Source organism: Octodon degus, unplaced genomic scaffold (genome assembly GCF_000260255.1).
Source record: "Octodon degus isolate 3935 unplaced genomic scaffold, OctDeg1.0 scaffold00285, whole genome shotgun sequence".
In the NCBI taxonomy this organism is placed as follows: Eukaryota; Metazoa; Chordata; class Mammalia; order Rodentia; family Octodontidae; genus Octodon; species Octodon degus.
In genome coordinates, this window is record NW_004524861.1 from 1,310,962 (window position 1) to 1,328,360 (window position 17,399).

The 17,399-nt window shown below is 44.6% G+C and overlaps 2 pseudogenes; both read left to right on the forward strand.

Annotated features, from left to right (window-relative positions):
* The first annotated feature begins 14,170 nt into the window (after nucleotides 1-14,170).
* On the forward strand, nucleotides 14,171-14,581 carry LOC101573594 (annotated as a pseudogene).
* A 198-nt stretch (nucleotides 14,582-14,779) lies between these two features.
* LOC101579154 lies at nucleotides 14,780-15,409 on the forward strand (annotated as a pseudogene).
* The last annotated feature ends 1,990 nt before the right edge of the window (nucleotides 15,410-17,399 follow it).

A 17,399-nucleotide genomic window follows, 5' to 3' on the forward strand; every position in this document is an offset into this window, starting at 1 on the left:
ATTTTTCTTCCTACTTTTAGGAAAAGAAACAGGATCTTAAAAGGCAAAGAGAAACCACATCTTCACATTGCTGGATTAATCTCCCCAGTTCAGCCTGATACATTTTCTCATTCATTTTTTTTCTCTCCCTAGTTTTGGAGCTAGCACCATGCCTGGCACTTGGACAGCAGGGGCATGAGTGTCTGAGTCCATGCCCATGTTGCTCCCTTAGGATGTTGGTCTGATATTCTCTGCACATCCTCCTGGTGTAGCTCAGATTCCATCCCTTTTAGATTTCAGCTTTCCTGACACCCACTTTCAAGCTGCCTGAGGTCCTCTTCTCTAGTAACAACTTGACCATGATACTCTGGGTTTTTAATGTAAGCATCCACCTCTCCAACTGGTATGGAAAGTTTCTGAAAGCAGAGTCCTTATGACCAACAGGATCTCTGTGTCCCTCCACCTCAGCCATGCCCAGCACTCTCCTCTCTCCAACCCCAGGATTCAGTTACCTGATGTACTAGCTCTTAGGGGCTCCACATCTCTGATCTGTCCGCTGTTCCCAAGTCCTACAAACTGGTGAAACTTCAAAAATGTGCCTCCTTCAGCCTGGTAGGAGCCCCTCCCTACAGCCCACCTTATTTCTATAAAGTCTGAGCTTAGAGACCCACAGATTCCTCTAGGTACTTTTTAAGACTTCCCGCTATATGCTGGCAAATTGTTAATCAGTTTGTGGCAGCATAAATAAAATTAGAGGGTTTAATTAAAACTAATGAATGAGTGAGCAGAGACCAGCTTGGCCACTTTGTTCTCTGAGCCTCAGAGCAGTAAATAATGAAAGTGTCACACATCAAGTGATGCATTTTAGCAGAAGTGTAAGGGCAGCAGAAACGAGGCCACAAACACTCCTCCTCCTGGGTACAATTTGCAAGTGCATGGAATCCCCATTTTGGTGCATCTTAGTAACTAATTCTGCAGGAACAGTTCCAGTTTTCTGGCTGGTCTTTGTTTTGTGTGCTGTAACAGAATTAACATAAGTGGGGTAATTTATAATGAAGAGAATGTACAGTGTTGGAGGCCGGAAAGTCTAAAATTAAGGGCTGCATGTGGCAGAGACTTCTTGCTACATAGTTGTATGTGGGAAAGTTGAAAGGACGAAGGAGCAGGACAGAGAGATGAGGGAGAGGTGAGCTCTCAGAATGATCTACTCTTGTAACAAATGACTCCCTCAATAATAGCATTAATCCATGGAGTCTCTGAGAGCAGAGCTCTTATGACCAATTTGCCTCTTAAAGATCCCACCTTTCAATGCTTTTGCATTGGGGGTTAAATTTCTAACAGGAATATTGGAAGACACATTCAAACCACAGCATGGTGCTTCCAAAAAAGAAGATGGCCTCCAGGATGCCCATTATTCGCTCCTCAGGAAGAAGAGCAACAGACACAGTGATGGGTTACCCTGCAGACATTTGGTGGGCAAGGGCTCGGGGATCCTAATATGCCCAATGTGTAGGATGAAAAAAATTGCCCTACATTTATTTTGACTTTCACATGTTTTCCCACACATTCTTGTAGATGAAAAACCTGCTCATAATTATTTGAGCTAGACTTAAACTTCATGTAAACATAAAGTCCTTTTTTTGCACAGGATGAAGGGTACTTTCCAAAAGTGCAGTACTATGTGAAATGGGGTAAAGTGGGACTTTGGCAGCATTTTACAAACCACATCCTGGTGGCAGCTCCTGTCCCAATGTCCACAGCCCTAGTACAGCACAACTTATCGGTTTGCTCTAGAGCTTGTCACAATCGTGATGATTTTACAGAGGCACAAATCTCTTACTATTCATGTTGTCTTCGAGTGTAGTCCTGCCCAAGCAATTACATGTAGGAATATTCTCTTATTGGTAATTATTTCCTTTTTGCTTTATTCAACTAGGGAATTTTACTGATTTCAAAAACTATTTAAATGTGTGTATCTACAGTGTTAAGAAATAGTTGTTATAGCAACAGGTACATTATACAGGTAAGTTTGAGAACCACTGTACATATCAGTAAGTGGCCATGGATATATGTTCCTAAGGGATCTCAAGATCTTGCTGGCTCCTGATCATCAGATCTGGTCAGCATAATAATGTTAATGTGGTGGGCCACTGAGATGTTTTATCAAATGTCAAGATGATCAAGATCTCTGTGGACTATGATAAGGCAAACAGTAGAATTGACATCACTCTGAGACAAGCATGGGAAAAGGTATTGTTGACCCTAATAGGCAAAAGCAAACTGCTTCCAGTGGGCCTGAGGGACTGGTGTGTTAACCAGCTCACGTTACTACCGTGACACACTTGAGGTGGCTAACTTTAAGGAGATAAGTTTTACTTGGCTCACAGTTTTGGAAACTGAAGGGCATGGTACCTATAGTAGCTCAGTTCTGGTGAGGACAGTGCGGCCAATAGCAGAAAGCAGATGACCATGGCAATGGGCCATTGCCATGTCAGAGAAGTCAGTGTCAGAGAAAGTAGTCCGATATGAATGGGAGGAGCAAGACAGCCGATCTGCTGCAGTCAGTCACACAGTCCTTTCATATGGTGCCCCTAGTGATGTACGGACCTCCCGAAGGGTCCAGATAACTTCCAAGAACACCAGTCAGGGGAGCAAGACTTCACATGAAAACATCTGTGGGACACTCAAATTATGCTGAAACCATACAGCAATAAGTGGAGAAAAGTGATATTATCTAATCAGTAGTGTCCAGAAGCTGTGATCATTTTGTCTAGTAAAGATGCACATCCAGGACAAATGAAATGGGGCCCTCATTTCCTTAAGTTTACAACAATCCATATTCTCCAGAATCCTCTAGTTTCTGCACCGACTGATGGGTTACATGGGGATGTGATTGCTGCCATCACTCCCACTTCTCTCAAGCGTTTTGTAGTAGCATTATCTCTGCAATTCTCCCAGGCGTGTAATAGTTCTAATGGTTTTCTCACTTGAAGAGGGTAGACGTTAGCCCCTGACTGTGTCTATCATAATGATCTTCTCCTCTTAGGTTATGTACAGATTTTCACAGAATTGTACAGTATGTCTACTCTAATTATACACTCAAGAACTGGACCACACCCAGACCTGACCCCAAAGATTGTCATGGCGTTTTGGGTCCACTGTGGTGTTTTCGGACCCCAGGAAGTAGTATTGACTCAGAACCATTGCTTTGTAAGCTTGGTAAGTCCAAAAAATTTTCTTCTGTTAAATGCAATCACTTTAATAAGCAGCCATAGATCTCTTTAGAGAAAGCTTGGAATATGACTCATAGTATATATTTGTGGCAGTGATCAAGGCCCTTCCTCAATGGGTTTTTTTATTCAAGGATCACTGAACGTATGAAATACCTTAAGTATACTAATGGAGTAAAAAACTATATTGATGGTGGTTTGGGAAAGTGATTGGATTATGAGCCAACTTGCTGTTAGGAGGTTGGGTCTGCTTGGAAGGTCATGGTAGTCATGACCTGGAAGGGTTTGTTTTTCTCTCTTCCTGACTTTTCACTTACTCTGCATCCCAGATCCATTAAGTGAGCAGCTTTCCCCCAACCAGGTGCTGCCACTATGCTATTCTTTCCTGGAGCTGGCTAGGGACTGAGCCTCTAAAAACTGTGAGCCAAAATAAACATTTCCTCTTTTAATTTGTGGGTGTTAAGTACTATGTTCCAGCATGGAGAAACTGACTAAGACTCCTGATATCTGTTATTTATTAGGCTCCAACCAAAGAAACAAAACACCGCATCATAATTTTATCAAGAAAAAGTTAATATAAAGAACTATTAATATAACAGGGAGTTAAAGAAATAGTCAGTTGATAACAAAGAAAAAGAAAAGTAGAGAGAACTCTCAACAACATCAGCATAGCAGCTTTAAGGAGGGACCAAAATTCTTAGGACTGAGATAGAGTCTGAGAGAATTCCTCAGACGAGGGTCCAGTCCCTCTTGGCAGGGTCATGACCGAGGAATGCTGGATCCAAGAAGTCTCCCTGTGCTCCTGTGGCAGAGAAAGAGCCTAAGTCTTCAGGGTTCCCCAGAGGAACAGAGGCAACCAAATACAAGTGCTTATAAGAGGTGGCTTATTAGAGTGACTTAAAATGCCAGAGGCCACATAGTCCCACTAATTTGTCTGCATGCTGGAGAGCTTGGGAACCATTAGCTGCTCTGTCCAAGAAGCTGGAAGCCTCACAACAATGGGGACCAGCGACATAGCCCAGGCGAAGCTGAAGGCTTAGAAGCTTCCTAGAGAGTCGCCGGTGCAAGTCTGCATGCAAAAGCTAGGAAATTGGAGTCTGACGTCCACAGGTGATGGCACAGCAAATAAGCACACCCTCCCTAGGAGGGTCCAATGCTTATGGCACTTAGGGCTCTGCCAGTTTCACGCTTCCATTTTACTTGGGCCCTGGCCCCGCCTTCTGGGTGGGTCTCCCCAGTTGGTTCGCTGATACCCATGCCAATCATCTGTCACAGTCACACCCACAACCGCGCTGTACTGATTTTCTAAGTATCCCTCAATTTGCTTCAGGTGACAGATGAGCATGCCATGGAAATTACTTCCTGGGAAGATTTGTGACCTTAGGAAGGGAAACAGCCAGCAGGAACGGGCATGCAGGTGGCAGCCCAGAGAGGAGGGACCCTGATCCCACTCTCTGTCTTTTCTAGCATTGCTTAACTGGCTAAATCCCACTATCTGTGATTCCCCTCACCCCTCCCAGGGGCTCTTGGTTTACTATGAAAGGGAGTGGAGCTAGGTGCTTCAATCCACCTGCTCCCTGACAGTAATCTTGGGGACCTCGCAGGCTTTTTTGCTTTTGTTCTCTGTCTTTTTTTTAGAACTCTTAGTTCAAGCTGGTGTGTTTCTGCCAAAGTATTTTCCTTAGAACCTTGTGGTTCTGATGTGAATTGCACTGGATTCCCCTCCCTTAGACAAAATCACACCCATGCACTGTTAGAGACAGTTTCTTCTTTCTTCTTGCCTCCCAGTGAGAAAGCAACATTGAACTTTCTGGAAGGCCTCGGATTTGACCCAGGAAGTTCATCAGGCACCTTGCTGCGTCCTAAAAAGTCCTCTGTGTGACTAGATACGTTGGCACTCTAGCCTTTCTGAGGTTTTGGCAAAATGTCGCACAACACATCCTTCTTTTTTTCTCTATGCTACACTGTTACATGCAGTCTCTTCACTTTTGCCATCTGGGTAGGCAGGATTTTCCAAATCACTGGTTCCTCTTTGTTTGAGAGTTCTCCCTTTAACTTATCTCTGTTCTCTCACATTGTAATACAAACAGCATGAAAATCCCAGGCCGCACCTCTACAGCCCCTGAAAATCTCAATGAGTATTCAGAACTGTGCTTGCCATGGACCTTTGAGAATTCTGAAATCCAAAATGCTGCCAAGTCCATTTAAAGGGAACCTAAATTTTCTTTATCATGATCTTGAAGTTCCTCTCCAAAATCCTTCCAGCCTCCACCTGCTCCCTGGCTCCACAATCATGCTCACATTTTTGGTAGTTTCTATAGTGACCTTGCTCTATAATATCACAATCTGCCTTGGGCTTTTATTACTGTAAACAAAGTGCGCACATTTGACCCCTGGACATAGCTACATACCAGCAGACAGTTCTGCAGGTTGGAGGTTCTCCCACCACACAATCAGGTTCTCACAAGGTTACAAATCAAGGTGTTGGCAAACCCTGAGGTCTTGTGAGGAGCTCAGGGCCATGGTCACTTTGTTGTGCAGCGTCATAGCACCAAGGCCTCCATACCCAGGTCATTCTTTTTTCTCCCATAATTTTATTGAGAAACAAATAGCAATGAGATAGTTTCAAACCAAATTGGTAGGACAGTTTCAATAATTAACGCATTGCAAACATTCTTCCTAGTGGTTAATTGCTGTACAAGATGTGGGCATGATATCCTATTTACAAACACCATTAGAACAAATCCCTCTCTATTCGTTAAGAGAATGTAACTATATATCTATCCTAACCACTTTGGATACACAGATACAAAATGGACATTCATCTGCATCCCCCCTTTTTTTATTAAGTTCTATTATTTGAATATTATAGGTGTGTAAACTCGGCAAAATATTCCAAAAGAGTTCAGCAGCCCATAATAGTATTGGGTCTTCCACTTGACTATCAATGTCAGAAATTGTTGACCACCTAGGTCATTCTTAGAGGACACCCTTGCCATGTTATCCATTCTTTCTTTAACATCAGCCATGAAGAACCTCTGTCATGGCACATCTTCTTTACATTTCAAATCTCTTCCACCAACAAGAGTGCAATCCCTTTTAAGGACACTACTGATTAGGTCTGTCCCACCCAAGATAATAACCCTCCCTTGAGATCATCTTATGTAGGAACTTGATTATGTTACAAGGCTTCTTTGCCATACAATTTAACATAGTTATAGGAGTGTTACATAGTCACAGGGTTTGCCCAGTCTCAAAGAGAGGGGTCACTGGGGATACCCTTATAATTCATGCCAGCACAAGGCCCTCCCTACCTTGTAGTACTGTTGTAAAGGTAAAATACTTTTATGCAAAGATGTTCCTATATTCACCATGAGGCTCACCTCGGTCATCCCATTGTACATTGAAAGTATCATAAGTTAAATGTGCCTCGAGTACACTCAACCTATCAGGTATCCCAGGTATGCTGTAGAGTAGCAGCAATTCCTTCCTCTCCAGACCGTGTGGCTGACTGGGACCCATAGCACACTGCTGTTGACCAGCGGATCCAGAAATACTGTACCAAATATTGGCAGCTGAGGGAAAGACTGGAATAAAAATACAAGTTTGACCAACTGCATAACATCAGTTTGCACTACATAAAGCCCACAAATCCTAAGTGGGTCCACTCCAAGTCAGAGCCATCTCTCTGTAAATGAAACTTAATCAGTGGCAGGCACACAGCTGCTATGAGATGTTCCCTGTTACAGCTGTTGTCATTGAGAACACATTCCCAGGCCCCCTTTATGCCCCCTGGAAGAAGAATCCCCAGGGTTGCCTGAAGATGGGTGTCTCCCAGCTTCCGGGGGAGCTGGTGCTTCCCAGATCCACAGCAGGGGTGGATTTCAGACTCCATTCCTCTCGAGGAAGTTCTCCTTGTGGCTCCCCTTCTCATACTGATCCCTCTTTTCTTAAATTTTCCCCACCTCCTAACTCTCCTGACCATCAGCTTGGGCTGGCTTGCTTATCAGAATAACTGCTGTGAAGTCCCATGGTAGTGTTTCTAAAAGTTACACTGTTCTAAGTGAGGCATCAATGGTGGATGCCTGTAATTCCAGCACTTGGGAGACTGAGGCAGTGGCAGCACTGTGAATTCCAGGTCAGCCTCAACTACAGAGTGACACTTTTTCAAAGACCCCAACAAATAAATGAAATAAAAGATACAATGTTTCACATTTCCACTAGAGAAATATGACATTTTATTCTTAGCTGCCTGTTCCTACCTAGGTGTCAATACAGAGGTGACACAGGTAGGGAGCAGCAGGCAAGGTGAAGAAATTGGCGAAGTCCCAGGACGCATCCCAGCTGAACAAAACAATATTTAAGAAAAGGCTGCAAATGCCTTCCAACCAATTAACACCATGGGATCACAGCTTTAATTAAAAAATGCAAAGTCCGTACTGGGAATGAGGGCTGAGACCATGGCTGGTGTGTTGTGTCTGTTGTTTTCTGACTGATAAAGGAACTGAAGCTTTTGGGCTAGCAGAGAAAAGGCTGAACTCAGCAAGTTTCTACTCAGAAGCAATTTGGAAGGAGTTTACAGATCAATTCCCTGCCTGAAAAGTCTAAGCAAACCCAAACCAGAGCTTTTTGCACAAATGATTAGAAATGAAAGCAATAATTTCATCAAAGCAAAGGTGTGTGTGTGCAGTAGATTGGTCCCCTGATGTCACTTGAAAGAAAGTAATGGGGATGGCTGAAAAGATGGAGTCAGCATTATGCAAGGCTCTGGGGACAGCCTGTGAGTTTGTTCCTGGTGTAGCAGAAATGAGCGTGCCCAGGAACCCCTGGGGAGAAATAAGACATGTGCATAAGTGAGATTAATCAGTAATGCTCACGCTGACCTAATGAGTCATTTTTGACATCATGAAGCAAAAAACCCCACAAGTCCTGGTCTGGCGGGGCCTATGCACTCAAGGCAGTGAGTCTGGGCTGCCCATGGCAGGGCTGGGGCCTCTCTGAGCACCTGGGCTCAGCCCACAGACAGAACTGTGCTGCAGTTACTGACCTGCCCTAGGAGAAGGCTGAGGAGCACTGGGGGGCAGGATTGGGGATTCCTACTCTTCTGCCCTCGGAAGCCTCCTCTTTGACTCAGGAAACTGTCATCCAAACAAACAACCCAGCCCTAGCACCCTGGGAAGCAGCGCCTGCTCCTGGGTGTTTCTAGAAGGAGGGCTCAGCCAGCATGGGCCGGATACCCTCAGTCTTGAGGCTTCATCATGACCCTGGCATTCAGGAAATGAAATTCAGGCAGTGCCCTGCACCAGAATTTAAAATGCAGCCTTAAAAATTAAGATTGCTTTTAAAAGAGATAAGCTATTAGTGGGGCATGGTGGTGTACAACTGTAGTGCCAGCATTTAGGGAGACTGGGGCCGAGGGACTAAAAATTCAAGCCCAGCCCATTCAACTTAGCAATTCAGGGAGAATTTATCTTAAAGATAGAAACTATAATTTAAAAAAAGGCCAAGGAGGTAGCTTCCTGGAGTTCAATCCCCAGAACTGGGGGCGGGGGGGGGGGAAGAAAGCTCATCATTCCAGCATCCCAGATAAGTCTCTTTTCTTGCTCTTCCCTTCTTCTCTTTCTCAAGAGACTGCTGGCTTTTAAAAATTTAAAATTTATGGGGGCTGGGGAGATGGCTCAGTAGAGTAAGTGCTTGCCTGGCAAGCACAAGGGCCTGAGTTCAATCCCTGGTTCTGCCAAAAATAAACAAATAAATTAATTAAATAAAGTTACAATCCAGACAGATGATTAAAAAATAATTTTGGGGCCAGGTAGATGGCTTAGTAGAATAAGCGTTTCCCTGACAAGCACAAGGGCCTGTGTTCAATTCCCAGTTCCACAAAAAAGAAAAAAATCCCTATTGAAATTCATAAATATAATTCTGCCTGGCTAAAGTCCCATATTGCATTACCCATACTAGAGAAAAAAAAAAATTCAATGAAATGATGCAGACTGCTCTGGATCCAGATGAGTTCCACGCTGGCCTGAGAATCTGATCTCATTAAAGCCCACCTATAATCCCAGCTACTCTGGACATGAAGGCAGCAGGATGCCAAGTTCCAGGACAACCTGAGTAGCTTACTGAGATTTGATCTCAAACTAAAAGATGCATGCCAGGTGTGGTGGCACATACTTGTAATTTCAGCACACGGGGGAGGTTGAGGCAGGAAGGTCGCCATGAGTTTGAGGTCAGCCTGGAATACATTGTGAGGCCATGTATAAATAACTAAGTAAATAAATAAATTAATAAGCAAATAGATGGATTTGTAGCTCAATAGTAGAGTGGCCCTGGGTTCCATGACCAGCAGCATAGCACACACGTGTACCCATGCTCAAACAGAAAGGACCAAAGCACAAAGCTCAGAATGTACAGGTGGCTGCTAATGATGGCTGATTTGGCTTCACCAAAGGAAAGAGGTGTGGGAAGCAGGCCCTGAACTATGAAAAATATCCCACATACTGCGGGGCACATAGAACTTGATGTCACTGAGCAGCCCCTTGTCCTGCTTCCTTAGTACTGCCTACAAGCTGCCTGCTCATCGCACTCTTCCCAGAATGAGCCCCTCATGGCTCAGGATTTCCATGTCACTTCCTTTTTAGGACTGTTACAGAAACATGCCATGTGTCCCTAGTGCTAGGATTCATTTGGATGGTAACACTCCTTATAAAAACACTGCTTCACTGCCAAATAAAGTGAAGCAGAGTCAGACCACTGTCCTCAGAGGTCACTCCACTCTCACAAAATGCCTTGCCAAAATCCGTCTGCCATCCTTCCCACATGGACATGCCATGCTTCCACTAAACTGCTATCCTTGCATCCACTCCCCCTTATGCCATGTATGCCCCACTGTCTTAGTTACTTTCTACTTGCTAGGACAAAATGACCAGTGCCTGCAAGGTAAAGAAAGCAAGGTTTCTTTCATTTCAGAGGTTTGTAGAGGTTTCAGTCCATAATTGGCCAGCTCTAAGGCAAGGCAGCATGACAAAGAAGGCCTGGTGTGCAGGCAGGAAGCGGCAAGACTGCTTGCTTTCTTTCCTTTTTTATTCCATGCAGGCTATAAGCCCATCATGGGTTGGTGCCACCCTCACACAGGGTGGGGTTTTCCTCTTTAGTAATGCCATCCCCTACAACCATGCCAAAGCAACCTAGTTACCATACACTCATGATTATCTACTTCCTAAAACCCTACAAATGCGTGCTTCAGGGTTTAGGAAGACATCTAGATATAAGCCATAGCATTCTGCCGTTGGTCCCCAAAAGACTCAAGCACACCCCTTCATGCAAAATACATTTAGTCCATCTCTAAGAGTTGCCAAAGTCCTAACAGTTTCAGCACTGCTGAAAAGTCCAAGTCCTGCTCTCAGATCTAAGGCAAACTTTTAGCTGTGAGCCCCTGTAAAGATGAAAAGGAAGATAAACATTTCCAGCATATAATGGCACAAGATAAACATTGCCATTCCAGAGGTAAAATAAAGGGATAGAAAGGAATGGGACCAAAGCAAGAGCAAAATCCATCAGGGCAAACATTAAGTCCCTTAGTTCTAGGTCCCAGCCTCTGGGGGAATATGTGAAATACAAAGGGCTTGAGTGGCTCCACTCCTGAGGTATTGCCAGTGGTTATATCCTGCATGGGCTCTCTGTTGGGCCAGATTTGCTGGTTCCTTGTCGCTTTCCTCATTTGATGATCCACATTTCTACTTCTGAGACTTTCTGGGATCTCCACAGCACTTCTGGCTTCATACTCACAGCTTCACATGCTGCCCTCTCAAAGGTACACTGACTTGTCTCCCGAGTCTTCCTCTGAAATCCGAGTGAAAGCCTTTCTGACCCCACAACTCTTGCATTGCAATTAAAACCAGCAGCATGTGGCTAATGCCAATGTATGCAGCCAGGTGGAACAGCAGCCAGGCTTCCTGCTCTCTTGGTTGTAGGGACCCTTAGGATGCCAGCATTTGGAACTCTCTGGAACACCTTTCTGGGGCTCTCTTCTCAAAGCAAAGTCTTTTCACCTTTGCAATTTTGGGGTCTGCAAAGAGTAGAATCCTGATGATTCTTTTGAAACCCACATGGTATCTTTTCTATTGTCCATTTTCAAAGCACAGTAAAACTTTGGTTTGTAAGCATAATTCCCTCCAAAAACATGCTTGTAATCCAAAATACTAATATATCAAATTGAACTTCCTTATAAGAAATAATGGAAACTCAGATGATTCATCCTACAATCCAAAAATAGTCATATAAAACAGTTATAATAATGTTATACAATACAAAATGATAAAGAAAATGCAAAGTATTTTTAAAAACTAATTAACCTTTACTTATCTTTGAAAATGTTAGACAGTAATTGTGTAGGACAACTTTTACTATCACTAATAGAAGCACTGCTATCTACTAGCTCAATGGAATCTTTTTTTCTTTTTGTGCAACTTTTAAAAAAGAAACATATCCAATGACACTTGTTTTTGTCTTTTTTTGAGAGTGTGACATTGTATTGTCATTAAACAGATTTACTGCTGCAGCCTTATTCAAATGGTTCCTTTCTACAGAATTATTCACCATTTTCCAGATTTTAAATATTTCCTTAATCTCATCTGTAGTGAAGGATTTCCCCACATGTCTCTCCTCCTCCTCTGCAGAGGAGATTGCCTCCATAATCTCTGGCTGCTGGGAGATGATCACCCCCAACCACCACAGAGAGAGAGAGAGAGAGAGAGAGAGAGAGAGAGAGAGAGAGAGAGAACATTGTGGCATCATATGTACAATTCATATTGCAAGACTTTGTTCATTTATGAAATTAAAGCTTATTAGAAATGTTTAGTCATCTCTGTAGAACAAGTTACTTCCAATCCAAGATTTTACTGTACTTGGCTTTTTAGTGCCAATCATTTCAGCAACCAAGTTTTCCTCCGCTGTATCTTTGCAGTCCACAACTTTACCAGACCTTCTTTTCTGGTCAAACTCAAAACTTTTAAATCATTCTGCTGGGCCATTTGCTCATGATTCGCAAGGTACAACTGACTGAAAGCCCCTAAAAGTACCATCCCCCTCCTTGACATTAGACTACCTTACTATTTCTTCCTCCAGGTTAATTAGCCCACTGCCCTTTATTTCATGCAGTCTCAGGTAACGCCTCTGGACACTGGCAAAATATAGACAAATTTTCTGCCAGAGCATAACACACCTGGTCTGGAGCTCAGCTGCCAATCCTGTACAGTCCTTCTTCCCCACTGAAGCCTCCTGAGCCTGGTCTCTACCAATTGCATTTCTGTCAGCATTCTGGTCTTCTGAGCTTTGAACAGAAGAATCTCTTGACAAGATTGACTTGCAGCATTCTATGGCTGCCCCTCAGCTTACATCTCCAAAACTTTCCAAACTCTTCCCACAATACAGTTGCAGTGGCTTCTGAAGTGCATGACCAGGCAGCGTCACAGCAAGAACACCACTTCTCTGGTACCCAAATCTGTCTCAGTTACTTTCTTCTTTCTAGGACAAAATACCCAATACCCACAAGTGAAAGGAAATGAGGCTTATTTTGGCTCACAGCTCATAGAGGCTTGTCTATAGGTGGACAGCATGGGAGAGGGGTACTGCAGATGAGAAACAGCCTATGGTGTGGCAGGCAGGAAACAGAGAGCTGCCTTCTTTCCCTTTGCATTCCATCCACAATACAAGCCTGTGGGTTGGTACCACTTATAGCCAGCATGGGGGCTCTTTCTTCAGTAAATCCATTATCCACATTCACAACCATGCTAAACCAATCAGTGGACTTATCTAGCTATGACATACCTGTAATTCAGCAGCACACACCCGTATTCTAGGCACCTCCCAAAAGCAAATTAAAAAGTTTGAAATTTTTATTACATATTCCCTATAAGGTCTATTTTATTACTGTATTTTCACAATAGAATAAGCTTGTTGCACCCGCAAGAAATTAGGATGTTATGCTAGTGGCACTGGTGAGTAGAAAGTTCAATATGTATTCTGGAGTGCAGGACACAGAGAATCACTCTACTCCAGCTGTTTCTATTGAGTCCTCTTAGGTAAGTTGCCCCAGTTTAAGCTCCTGGGACCCAAACCCCAGCTCAGGCCCTAAAGATCTATCTCAGTCTCCACAGGAAGAGCTCCAGACTCAAGATGAGATGGAAACACTGAGAGAAAAGGAAGGAGTCTGGGTCCAAGTAAGCTAAAAAGCAGGAGAGAAAAGGAATGGGTGAAACAAAAATTTGGAAGCTCCAGGAAGAGAGAGACAGAAAGGGGGCTGTGGCAGCAGTGGCATGGTACAAGCTCACAGCAATTGCTATGCCTCTGAGAAGCACCAGGTATATGTAGGAGCCCCTGTGCCTAGGAGACTGAGCAGCAGCTCAAGTCGAGAAGGGTGACTGTCTTCCATGATTACTCCTGCCTCATCCCCACCAGGCCTTTTCCCTAGGAACTACTAATTGAGGGTTCCCCAAAAGATCATGTGTTGGAAATTTAGCCCTCAGGGCATGTGTCAACTGTAATGGAGGAGGGGCCTTTAGAGGCACCTTAGCCACTTTCACATCACTGGGTCCCAATACCTGACATCCACTATTTATTTACTTTGACTCATGTTTCAGCCAATAGTTGGCTGACTCTGAGGTAGTCAGCATGGCGAGAGGACATGGTGGAGGAGAGTTGCTCATGGTATGACGATTGGGAAGCAGAGAGGGAAGGAGGGAGAAGCTGGGGAGAGATCATCCTTCCAGGTTGCACCCCAGCGACCCACCTCTTCCAACTGGACCCTGCCTCCTAATAGCAAGTCAGCTCTAAACCCTATATTGCTTTCCAGAAGAAACAGGACAGCGGCATGAACATGGGGGGAAAAAAAGACAGCAAAGGACAGAGACGGGCTGGCACCTTTCTGGACGTGGCTGCGGAGCAGGGGTGGCACCGGGCAGATGGCAGAGAAGTTTGACCACCTGGAGGAGCACCTGGAGAAGTTCATGGAGAACATCCGGCAGCTCAGCATCATCATCAGTGACTTCCAGCCCAGCAGCCAGACCGGGGTCAACCAGAAGCTGAACTTCATCGTCACTGGCTTACAAGACATAGATAAGTACAGACAGCAGCTTCACGACATCACTGTCCCACTAGAAGTGTTTGAGTACATCAATCAAGGTCGGAACCCCTAGCTCTACACCAAAGAATGCCTGGAGAGGGCTGTAGCCAAAAATGAGCAAGTTAAGGGCAAAATCGACACCATGAAGAAATTTAAAAGCCTGTTGATTCAAGAGATTTCTAAAGTTTTTCCAGAAGACATGACGAAATACTGAAGCATCCGGGGGGAGGATCACCCGCCGTCCTAAGTGCGACACCTCATATCCTTGTGATGCCCGGGATGGAGCCAATGGGACCTGTGACTGTCAGCACTAACCCTCCTTGCCCATGAGGACTGACCTGGGACTGTGCCCTTCTGACCCAATGGGTGGCTGAGCTGGAGGAGGCAAGGAGCTGTGACCTCAGATGGGAGGTCCCAGGTCCTTGGGGAGACGGCACATGGAACGGTTTCGGAAATACTCAATATGATGGATCAGTTGAAAGCTGAAAGAAAAAAAAAAAAAAAAAGGACAGTGACCATGAAGCGAATGCTTAGTCTTAGAGATGAGAGACTCAAAGAAAAGGATAAATTAAAAGCTAAAAAGAAAGGAAAGAAAGATCCCAGTGCTCTAAAGGAAAGAGAAGTCCCCCAACATCCTTCCTGTTTATTCTTCCAGTATAATACCCAGCTAGGCCCACCTTATCATATCCTGGTTGATATGAACTTTATCAACTTTTCCATCAAAGTCAACTTGGACTTGGTACAATCAATGATGGACTGTCTGTATGCCAAGTGTATCCCTTGTATAACTGATTGTGTAATGGCAGAAACTGAGAAATTGGGACAGAAGTATCGAGTGGCCCTAAGGATTGCCAAGGATCCACAGTTTGAACGATTACCTTGCACACATAAAGGGACCTGCGCAGAGGACTGCTTAGTGCAGAGAGTAACTCAGCACAAGTGTTACACTGTGGCCACAGTTGACTGGGACCTTAAAGAGAGAATCTGGAAGATCCCTGGAGTTTCTATCATGTGCATTTCTAATCACAGATACAACATTGAGTGGATGTCAGATGATTATGGAGCCCCTCGGTTCTGATTCTCATAAGACAGAGTTCCTCTGCCTCCTTCCAACCAACTTCTTGTTTTCAGTTCATTCATCATGCTATAGCATGAATTATTCACTCACTTGCTGTATTATCAGCTGAGTCTGGTTAAATAAATTCACTTCTTTCTGAAAAAAAAAACCGTCTATATTTTAAGCACTTTCCAAAAGCCCTGCCTATGAGTGCACAAAGCTCTTGGGGGGGGGGGATCTGGATGTAAACTATAGCAAGAGGTAATTAGGTGAGTGTAATCATCAGTTTCAGTCACTGGAGTGAGATAATTAGCTTATAAAGTGGGAAGCTCATTTTAGCCCAGTCCATGGTCAGTTGGCCCTGCTGCTTTGGGCCTGTGGTGAGGCCACACAGCGTGGTGGAATGCATGAGGGAGCAGAAGAACTCCCCTCACAGCCAAGAAGGAAAGAGAGTGAGGAGGGGTGGGGTCCTTTCAAGGCCACACCCCCAGTTATCTAAAGACCCCAGCAGGCCCCACCTCTTGAAGGTTCACAACTCCCAGTTCCTCCCCTGAGGTTGAAATCTTTGCAACAAAGACTTCTGGGGGACACTCAAGATCAAAATGATAGCAATGGAGCTGGGGGGGGGGTCTACAACACATTAATGGCCTTATAAGAGGAATAAGGACTCAAGCCAGCACACTTATTCTGTCTTGCTATGAGAAGCTTCCCTCTGTGTCATGGCCCAGCAATAAGGCCTCATCAGATGCCAAGCCATTGGACATCATATGCTCCAGAACCATAAAGCAAGTAACCTTCAGTTCTCTATAAATAATCCAGTCTCTGATATTTTATTATAGCAACAGAAAATGGATTAAGACAGGTTCCCCTGGTCTCACAGAAGGCAGATCACCATGAACAAATAGAAGAAATGGAAACTTCCTGGCTGTGAGTTTCCAAAGGTGAACAGATCCTTCATGGTCGATAGATTTGGGAGGAAAATATGATGGATAGAAGTAAAGATTTCACTAGCTCTCCTGACCACACCACTAGTCTCTCACTAGTTATAAAGCTTCCCTAGGCTATTATCAAGCAGCAGACAATGGTAGTATAGATTTGAGGGGTCGCTCCTGGCAGGGTCCTGTGAGTTCCCTTCAGCAGAGATTAAAAGAAACATTAAATCCAAACAAGACTATTGAATCTGTGAACTGCTCGCCTGCCGTATCAACCCCAGCCTGGCATCAGGGGCTGTCATCAGGGAAATAATAGATGTCTCTACTAGGAACAGCTTGGTAAGCTCGCAGCAGGACTAGCCCTGAGAGTCAGAGGGTGAGAAACAGCTGAAGGAGGCAGGAAAGCAGCTGGCCCTAAGAGGTCATGTGACAGTCATGAAGGCTGCCCTCCTCTCTGCTCTTGTGACCTCCAGAAACAACAGACATCAAGGATCAAGGCTCCAGTCATCAGAGGATCAAACATGCCGATGTGTAGAGTTCACCTGAGGACAGATTCCCTGGGCACCTTTCTTGAAAGGGCCTTTTAGAGAATTGGTTCCCTAAAACCATGCTCAGCCAACCAGGCACTCAGAGGCTGCTATCTCCATGATCCAAGGGTGTCTGGCTACTGCCTATGCTGGTGGCATATCTTAGTGTCATCCACATGATGCTTGTTTTACCACACCATAGAGTGCAAGAGTTGTAGGGTCAGTGGGCTTCTGCCCAGATTTCCAAGGAAGGCCTGGGGGACCAGCTAAGGAGTCCCTGGGAAGGCAGATGTGAAGCTGTGTGAAGGAAGCAAAAGGTGCAGTGGAGACCCAGGGAGCCAAAGATGCCAGGAATGTAGAGCATATGCCAAGGAGACCCTCAGGATGAGGGCAGAGCCAGCTCAAAAGAGAGGCCATGTGGAGCCACAAGAAAGACCTAGTGTCTACGCTGCTAAGATTTGATCTTGCTTTGGTCCAGATCTTTCCTATTTCCCTGTTTCTCTATTTTGGAATAAGGATGTTTACAATGTGCCATTGTACCTTAGGATCAAA